At 37.2% G+C, this 8,249-nt stretch overlaps 1 protein-coding gene across 3 annotated transcripts in view; it reads right to left on the bottom strand.

The window, feature by feature from the left end:
• Window positions 1–7,854: 7,854 nt before the first annotated feature.
• Window positions 7,855–8,249, bottom strand: part of GRIA2 (glutamate ionotropic receptor AMPA type subunit 2) — a 101,461-nt gene continuing 101,066 nt past the window's right edge. For all 3 annotated transcript variants that reach the window (XM_060778788.2, XM_060778783.2, XM_060778784.2), the window contains one exon: window positions 7,855–8,249. This exon is cut by the window's right edge and continues 2,537 nt beyond it. The gene's annotated coding sequence lies outside the window, so the exon portion shown is untranslated.

Here is an 8,249-nt window from a genome sequence, read left to right as displayed (position 1 = left end):
GTGAAGGCCAATAAGACAAGACAAAAAAAATAGAAAACAGCTTTCGACCCTAAATCATCTGACCATCTATATATTTCTTGACTGCTTGAGATGTTCTGAGCAAACAATAGACTGCCCCATTCCATTTTTTATTCCATAAGAGATTCCATTATTTATTTATCTACCTCTCTCCCAGAAATCTGTAAGCAGAACAATGAGCCCAACATTACAAAGCCATGTGCTGCATTTTCTTTAGTCTATATTCTCTTGAGGTCTTGTTGTGCCTTATATATCACAACTTCAAATACTTACTTCATTCAATTGCAGAAATAAGAGGGAAGTTGATAATGAATACATGGTTTAACAAATTAGTTTCTAAATTCTGTTTTGCTTATAAGAAATATTGTTAAATGGCAAGAATTAATATTTATCAAGGTAAGCAGGGAGAACCATATATAGTTGCGTATTTTCTCTTATATTTCTAAATAGGAGTTTACCAGAACAAAAAAAATGCTAGTTATTCAGAAAATAACTGTTTGGGTCAGATCAAAACACTTCCACGTTTCCTTTAAGAACTCAGAGTAAATTTAATTGATAATAAAGGAAGAGGGGGGCTAAGCTTACCCGATTTAAGGATCTATTATGAGGCTGCAGCAATGTCCTGGCTGAAAGAATGGATAAAATTAGAAAACAAGACCCTACTAGATTTGGAAGGATTTGGATTACGATTCAGCTCGCACGCATACGTGTGGTATAATGGAGATACATTAAATAAAGATTTTAATAAACATATAATTAGAGGGGGACTATTGGATATTTGGAAAAAATACAGAAAAGGTATGGAACCAAAAAAAAAAACCCTTTGGCTAAGGCCACTAGAAGCAGTTACAAGACCAACCTTAAGAGTAGAAACAAGAACATATAAAGAATACCTTATTAGAGAAAATGGAAAGTGGAAATTAAAAGGGCGGGAAGAATTGGAGATGAATTATTGGTTTCGTTATCACCAACGGCTTGAAAGATACAAAAAAGATTGGAGGATTGGATTTGCAACCAAAGAATCAGAATTGGAAAGAATATGGGAAAAGTGGGATAAAGTATGTACAAATACATACTAAGCTATAACATGGAGGACAACAGAGTCAAGACAGTAATGATATCTTGGGCCAAGGACCTAGGCAGACCAATAGAACTGGACAAATGGGAATACCTATGGAACAAAAGAATTCAAATTTACATTATCGGGTGCAATCAGGGAGAACCAATACAAAATGTTTTATAGGTGTTATATCACTCCAGCAACATTGGCTAAAATAGACAAATCACAACAAGGTATTTGCTGGAGGTGCAGGAAACAGAAAGGGACATTCTTCCATATGTGGTGGACCTGTGTGACCATACAGGAATTTTGGGACAATATAATTAAAGAGACAAATAAAATGTTACATAACAAGATTAAAAAAAGCCCAGGACTGTGTCTGCTAGATCTACATAGAGAAAACAATAATCAAAAGGCCCAAGAAATATATCAATATAGCTTTGCAGCGGCAAGATTGACCATAGCCAAAGATTGGAAAGGGGGAAAAGGTCTAACCAAAAAGGATTGGAGGGAAAGAATGCAAGAATATATGCTAATGGCCAGACTAACTTATAACAGGAGGAATAAGAGTAATGAGGACTTTCTAGAAAAATGGAAGTTGGCCATGGCATATCTGAATAGATAGTAATATAGAGGAGCTCCATTAGGAATTCAGGTTTACCATGAATAAGAATAGAATAAGGAACAGACTTAAAGGCTTCATAGTGTTTTAGTGTGGGAAGTCATGGTGAAGGGTGCACGGGTGTGGGAATGAGGGTTTATTTTGTTTAGGATAGGGGTTTTGGGATGAATGTAAGGTCTGATGTGTGTAAAATGCCATGTGCTGATTTCCTGAATGTTATGGAAAAAAGTTAATAGAAAGCTTTGACTGAAAGCAGTGGAAAACAGGCAGAAATAGCAAGTCTATGTGTATTAAGATATGTAAATGATAATAATTTGTACTTAATATCAAAATTAACTGATTGATTGAATAAGGTAGATAGGCATGTACACGTCAAAAATATTGGTACCTGATTATATCTGCCATGATTTGCTTTTCTGTTATGTACCATAATCAAAATAAACAGTTTTAACAAAAAAGAAAAGAAAAGAAAAAGAAAAAAAGAACTTAGAGTAAGGGATGGTGATGGTACGTCAGGTGATGGTATGTCAGCCAAGGAAAAGACTTATTGAGGCAGAACAGGGCAGACTAATCTAGCAGAAATAAACAACCAATTCAGTCTAACAACAGAGCTGGATCGGTATTTGATAAAGTTGCCACATGTACCTCATTTTTGTGAAATACCAGAGCCTTCCCCAACTTTGCTTAGCTCAAGGTTAAACCATCTGATCCTGGTTTACTCTATATTAAGAACCAGAAATCCCTTGCAAAATATAAAGTGGCACATCTAGGCACCTCCAGTGGCACAGCAGATTAAGCCACTGAGCTGCTGAACTTGCTGACTGAAAGGTCGACGGTTTGAATCTGGGGACCAATGTGAGCTCCTTCTCTTAGCCCCAGCTTCTGCCAACCTACCGGTTCAGAAACATGTAGCTCAATAGGTACCACTTCTGTGGGAAGACAATGGTGCTCCTTGCAGTCCTGCTGGCCACATGACCTTGGAGGCATCTACGGACAACACCAGCTCTTTTGCTTAGAAATGGAGATGAGCACCACCACCCAGAATTGGACATGAGTAGACTTAATGTCAAGGGGAAACCTTTACCTTTATTTTACAATCGATTCTATGAACACAGGATTCCACCTGTATTGGGTAGACCTGGGGGATTCTGAGACAAAATTCAGAAACAATGCAGACAAAAAACACAGTTGTAGATACAAATTCCATGTGTTTCAATATCACAAAAATCAGAGACTTAACGTAGGATAAAAAGAATACTTGAATATTTTCTTGTCTTTCATCTTCAATATGTTGAAATGCAAAATTGTTTGTCTTCAAGCACACACCAAAAATGTTTTATTATAGATTGTAGTTTTTAAAAGTAGAAACCACATTCCTTGTGTAAAAACTATTTTTGCACAAATAAACTTTTCACAGAAGAATTTCAAACTGTGGAACAAAATGTGCAAAAACTTTCATAATCTTGGTTCGTTGGAAGAAAAACATGATTGTTTTTGTTCTTTTGTGTGAAAGTAAAATGAGGAATTATTTTGATCTCTTGCCATGAACATGAACAAGAGGTTAGTTTGTCATCAATTATTTACAGCTACAATACTGTAGCAAAGGTAAACTTCCATCTTCTGCAGATACCTTTTTTCTTTAGTCTCAGGAATAAACCACTTATTTTCTTGGGTCTGAGGGATCTCAGTAGTACAGAGAAAGAATTAGTTCACAGCTGGAGCCATTTATTTCAAAAATTCAAGGAGAGTCCAGGGCAGAAATGCTCCAGATTTGTCCTAGAGGCTGCACATGTGTCTGCAAGCTCAGCCTCTCACCTGTGGCAGCAATAGGGGCAAAATCCTTCTAGTCCATCATCCAATTGAACTATTATCCTTATCTGTCCTGTCACCTCTGTGACCATGGCAGTCTACCATAGAGCTCCTAAGCATGTAGGCAAAAGTGGCGAGTGATGGCCAGGAACAATAAGGAGCTCTCCGCCAAGCTGTTGTGGCATTGGGGAGTTGCGGGGGGGGGGGGGGGGGATGATCCTGATCCATCTCCTTTTACCTGTAAAGGAAAAAAGGGGATGGAGGTGCAGACCTATGTAAACAGTAAACCAGTTCACTTTTGTGGCAGTCTGCTCTCCACATCCATCCCAAAATGCAGTGTTGTTCTGGAGTTTTAGAGAAACGCTAGCATTCTCCGACAATGGTTCGGCCTGGTTCACTCCACATTAAAGACCAGAAGTCCCTGAACAGCAACTGAACATTCAGTTTCAACTTCTGGTCCACCTTGGTTTACATTAGTATATCTGAATTTGGGATATAAAGGTTTTATTTAACTTGTAACAATGGAAAATACTTAAAGCTATATGTAACAAGTGTAGTTTGAAAGATCCCAGTCTTTTCCAGTTTGAAGTCCTGTAGTATGTTGTTGTTGAATTGGGTGTGTGATCCTGCTTCTCATCTAAACCACTTTTCCAAAGCAATACACCCTGTCTCCTTTTCCAGCAGAGAAGCCCAGTTACCAAGTCTCTATCAGACACACACACACATGCAAACACATATATTGAAATGTAAGCAGAAGAATCTAAAATAGCTAAAACAGCATTTATTTCATTATTCTGCCTGTTCTTGACTGAACAGACTTTTAATCACTAGCAGAGTAATAACTAGTTTCACTGCTGGCTTTTCATCAGTCAGTGATTATTCAAGTATATCTCAAATCAGAACGATCCTACCAACACCAGAGAAAAGAATGCCTTTTTCATATATTACTGCTTTTAATGTATATTTGTAGTGTGTATATGTGTGCCAACAAGGAAAAGGAGCAGTACTGAGTAGTACTGGGGAGACAATGGCAAATAAAGTTTTAGCAATAAGTGTGATAAGGTTTTTGCATGAACAAAGGCTGCAATACTGGAAATCTTCTGGAAGTGTAATAGGGAAGATAGAAGTCCACACTGTCTAGCACTTTGGAAAACAATGCAATTTCAGTGGAAGAGGATCCTCATGTGATGAGGCACAAAGATCTGCAACACCAGCACATAACAGATATGGATGGAATTGCATCAGCAGCACTTTTAGTATTGCAGCATTATAAAACATGCTGTTTCAGGATTCTAGTTTGATCACTGAAGTAAATGTTTCAGTATGCTATTCTATACACACTTACCTGGGAATGAGTCGTATTTTATTCATTAGCGCTTACATCTGAATAGACTTAGAATCATAGAATAATAAAATTGGAAGAGTCCACATGGGCCATCTAGTCAAACCCCCTGCCATGCAGGAAAAGCACATTCAAAGTATCCTTGATAGATGGCTATCCAGCCTCTGTTTAAAAGTTTCCAAGAAAGGAGCTTACACCACACTCCAAGGAAAAGAGTTGCACTGTTGAACAGTTCATATGGTCAGGAAGTTTTTCCTAATGCTCAGGTGGAATCTCCTTTCCTGTAATTTGAACCCATTGCTCCTAGTCCGAGTTTCAAGGGCAGCAGAAAACAAGCCTTTTCCCTCATGACATCCTTTACATATTTATACATGGCTATCATGTCTCCTCTCAACCTTCTCTTCTGCAGGCTAAACTTGTATAACAAAGACAGACTGTAAATATTACAGGAAAGGATTATTAGCATTAATGACAGTTGCTTATAGCTATACCTTGGCTGATTTTATAGGCTCTCACCCACAACTGTCTGGCCCAGAAAAGAACACTTAGACTTTGTTCAGTATTTTGTTGCTCATCCAAAAAGTGTACTCTGGTGGCAACCAACTGTGCTAGTTCTTTCTCTAGGGCATTATACCTTCTGGATGTTTTTGAACAGTTTCTCCCAGACTTTCCCACCATGGGCTATGGTGGCTATGGCTGCGGGAATTTGTAGTCCCCAAATCTTCTTGATTAGGGCTTCTTAAACCTTTTCCACTTGCAACCACTTTTCATCTGAGAAATTTTTCTGTGACCCCAGGCATATAAAATAGGCATACAATTTTTTTTAAAAAAATCAGATGGTTAAATGCATATATACAGAGGGCCAACCGTATCCCAGCAATAAAAAATTACTGCCTGTCTAACTCCCAAGTACATAAAAACCAAACTCCTGAAGCAAAATACAGTGGTCCCTAACTATCTGCTGGGGTTTGGTTCCAGGACATTCCATGGATACTCGATTTTCATCATATACAAGGGTGTAGTAAAATGCTGTCCCTTATATAAAATAGTAACCCCTCTCTCTTCAGATATTCAATACTTTATTTATAACCCACCCTATCTTCCCGAGGGGACTTGGGGCGGTTTCCAGCGAAGGTAAAAAAAATATCAAACATTCACTACCAAAAACAACAAATAACAAATCAAAACAGAGGATAAAACTATCTTAATATAAATTATAAAACAACTGAAAAATAACCAAGCATTAAAAATAAATAGACATAACATAACATAACACATCACCTTCATTTACAACATAATAAACTCTTAAAAGTTCAACAGAAAGATATTAAAAGATAAGATGATTTCCAACATACAACGAGCAGAGGTAGGTGTCCAATATATATAGGCGAGGATATGTAGATGTACTATCCTCCTCTTCTCCATAAGCTAAAGTGCAAAGGTGGGGTTTTAAAAGCTTTTTAAAGGAGAGGAAAGAGGGGACCACATTTAATTCTTTAGGGAGGGAGTTCCAGAGGCGGAGAGCAATCACAGAGAAGCTCCTCCCCTCTCTATCATATATATATGATATATATTCATTCATGTTGTGGATGGTTGGACCCATTGATATTCCAAGCCAAGCTGTGCAGGAATATTAAGGTACAATTTTTAAAATAAAAAAAAATCAGAATTTCGTCAAGCATGCAAGTTGGGGAGAAGGAAGTAGCAGTGCATTTCCTCCAAGCAAATAGTTGGGGAGAAGGAAGGGCAGGGAATGTCTGGAGGGACTGGCAGGGATTTTCTTCTCCTCCTCCTTCTTTAATCTTACTTACCTTCCCTGCCTTTCCTTGACCTGCATCACCCTCCTCCTCCTCCATTGTCAGGCTGGTTTATTTCTCTCTCAACCATCCACATGGCTATTTGTCTTAGCTAGGCCTTTTCCCTTCCCACAGCAGCTTGGGCTCCACTTCTTCTTCTAGCCCTTCAACAGCAGAAGCACCTTCTCCTACCCTGCATGGGGGAAAACCTTCTGTGACTCTCACCATTTGGAGTCCCAACCCACAGTTTAAGAAGCATTGCTCTAAAAGACTGCTGTTCCTGACTTGTGCTCTAGGTTGACATAGATTTTTGGTACAGGGATTAAGTTAGTGAGGGTACATGAAATGAAGGCAAAATGATTAGGATGGTCAGGATTCTTTTTAACACTTGAATAATAACCAGTACATGGCAGTAGGAGTTGGTCATGAAAAGCACACATGAGTCTTTGCAAATAGCAAATGATATCGTCCCACATGGTTCTCTTCCCATGCTTGGAAAAATCATGTTTTGCATTACAACTCCAGGAATCCTTCAGCAAACATGGCCAACTACTGTTCTAGATTTGATTCATTCTTTAGACATGGGGATCTTGTACTCTAGAAAGGATGAACAATCATCAAATATAATTTGATTAATGATATGATGGTCCTTATTTCAATTGTGTGTTTAAAAAGACATTACAACTTTACCTTCAGTTCACTTCTGACATGATAAATAAATAATCATATCATTTTTCATTAAAGATTACATCCCACCTTAGGGGTTCCTTCTGGAATAACTTTCATAAGAGAATTCCTTTCTTTGGGAACTCCTACCTCGTCTTCTTATTGGTTTAAAAAACTTCCCAAAGTATGTTTCTCTGAGTCAGAACTGGATATAAATAATAGTAAACAAACCACTTAATAATCATTTGTCTCTTTTAAAAAAGAACAAATTTTATGTATGATTGAAGTTTGTACAACACTTCAGAAAAGCCATCATGTGTTAGATTCAAAAATAAAATCAGAAGCATTTATATATATATATATATAAGTACACATGAAAATCTGAAAATGAGCCTGGCTTTAAAAGCCTTTAAAAGTGTATGACCAGCTTTGTACTGATACCCACTTAACAAAGCAGAAATAAAGATACCATACTGTGTAGTAAACAAAAGAGTACAGTAAATAACATTTTGAAATTTACACAAGAATTAGTTCATAAACATTTTGGTTGTTCCATAACAGTTTTTTATAAAATGGATGTTTAAAAACCCTTTGACAGCTGTCATCTTTCGTCACTATTTTTTTTCCACTTGAATGCACACAGAATATTCTATATAGCAATATACCAGTGTACTGTAACATGGATAATAAATTATGATTATCTTGTTTTAAAAATGAGATGTGTATTTACCCAATTGACATTATTGGTCGTTGAAATACCCATACATTATGTATTCTCATCATGTTGGTAAGTATAAAAACATGAAAATATAACTTTACATTATTTCCTTTATATACACAAGTTCAGGCTTGACAAAGGAATATTTGTACACTACACTTTTAAGAGAAGTAGGCCCAGAGGTACAATCAAATAAACTTCCATGGTATATGCAGGAC

This window comes from Anolis sagrei, chromosome 5 (genome assembly GCF_037176765.1).
Source record: "Anolis sagrei isolate rAnoSag1 chromosome 5, rAnoSag1.mat, whole genome shotgun sequence".
Classification (NCBI taxonomy): Eukaryota; Metazoa; Chordata; class Lepidosauria; order Squamata; family Dactyloidae; genus Anolis; species Anolis sagrei.
This window is presented reverse-complemented; position numbering and strand designations above follow the sequence as displayed.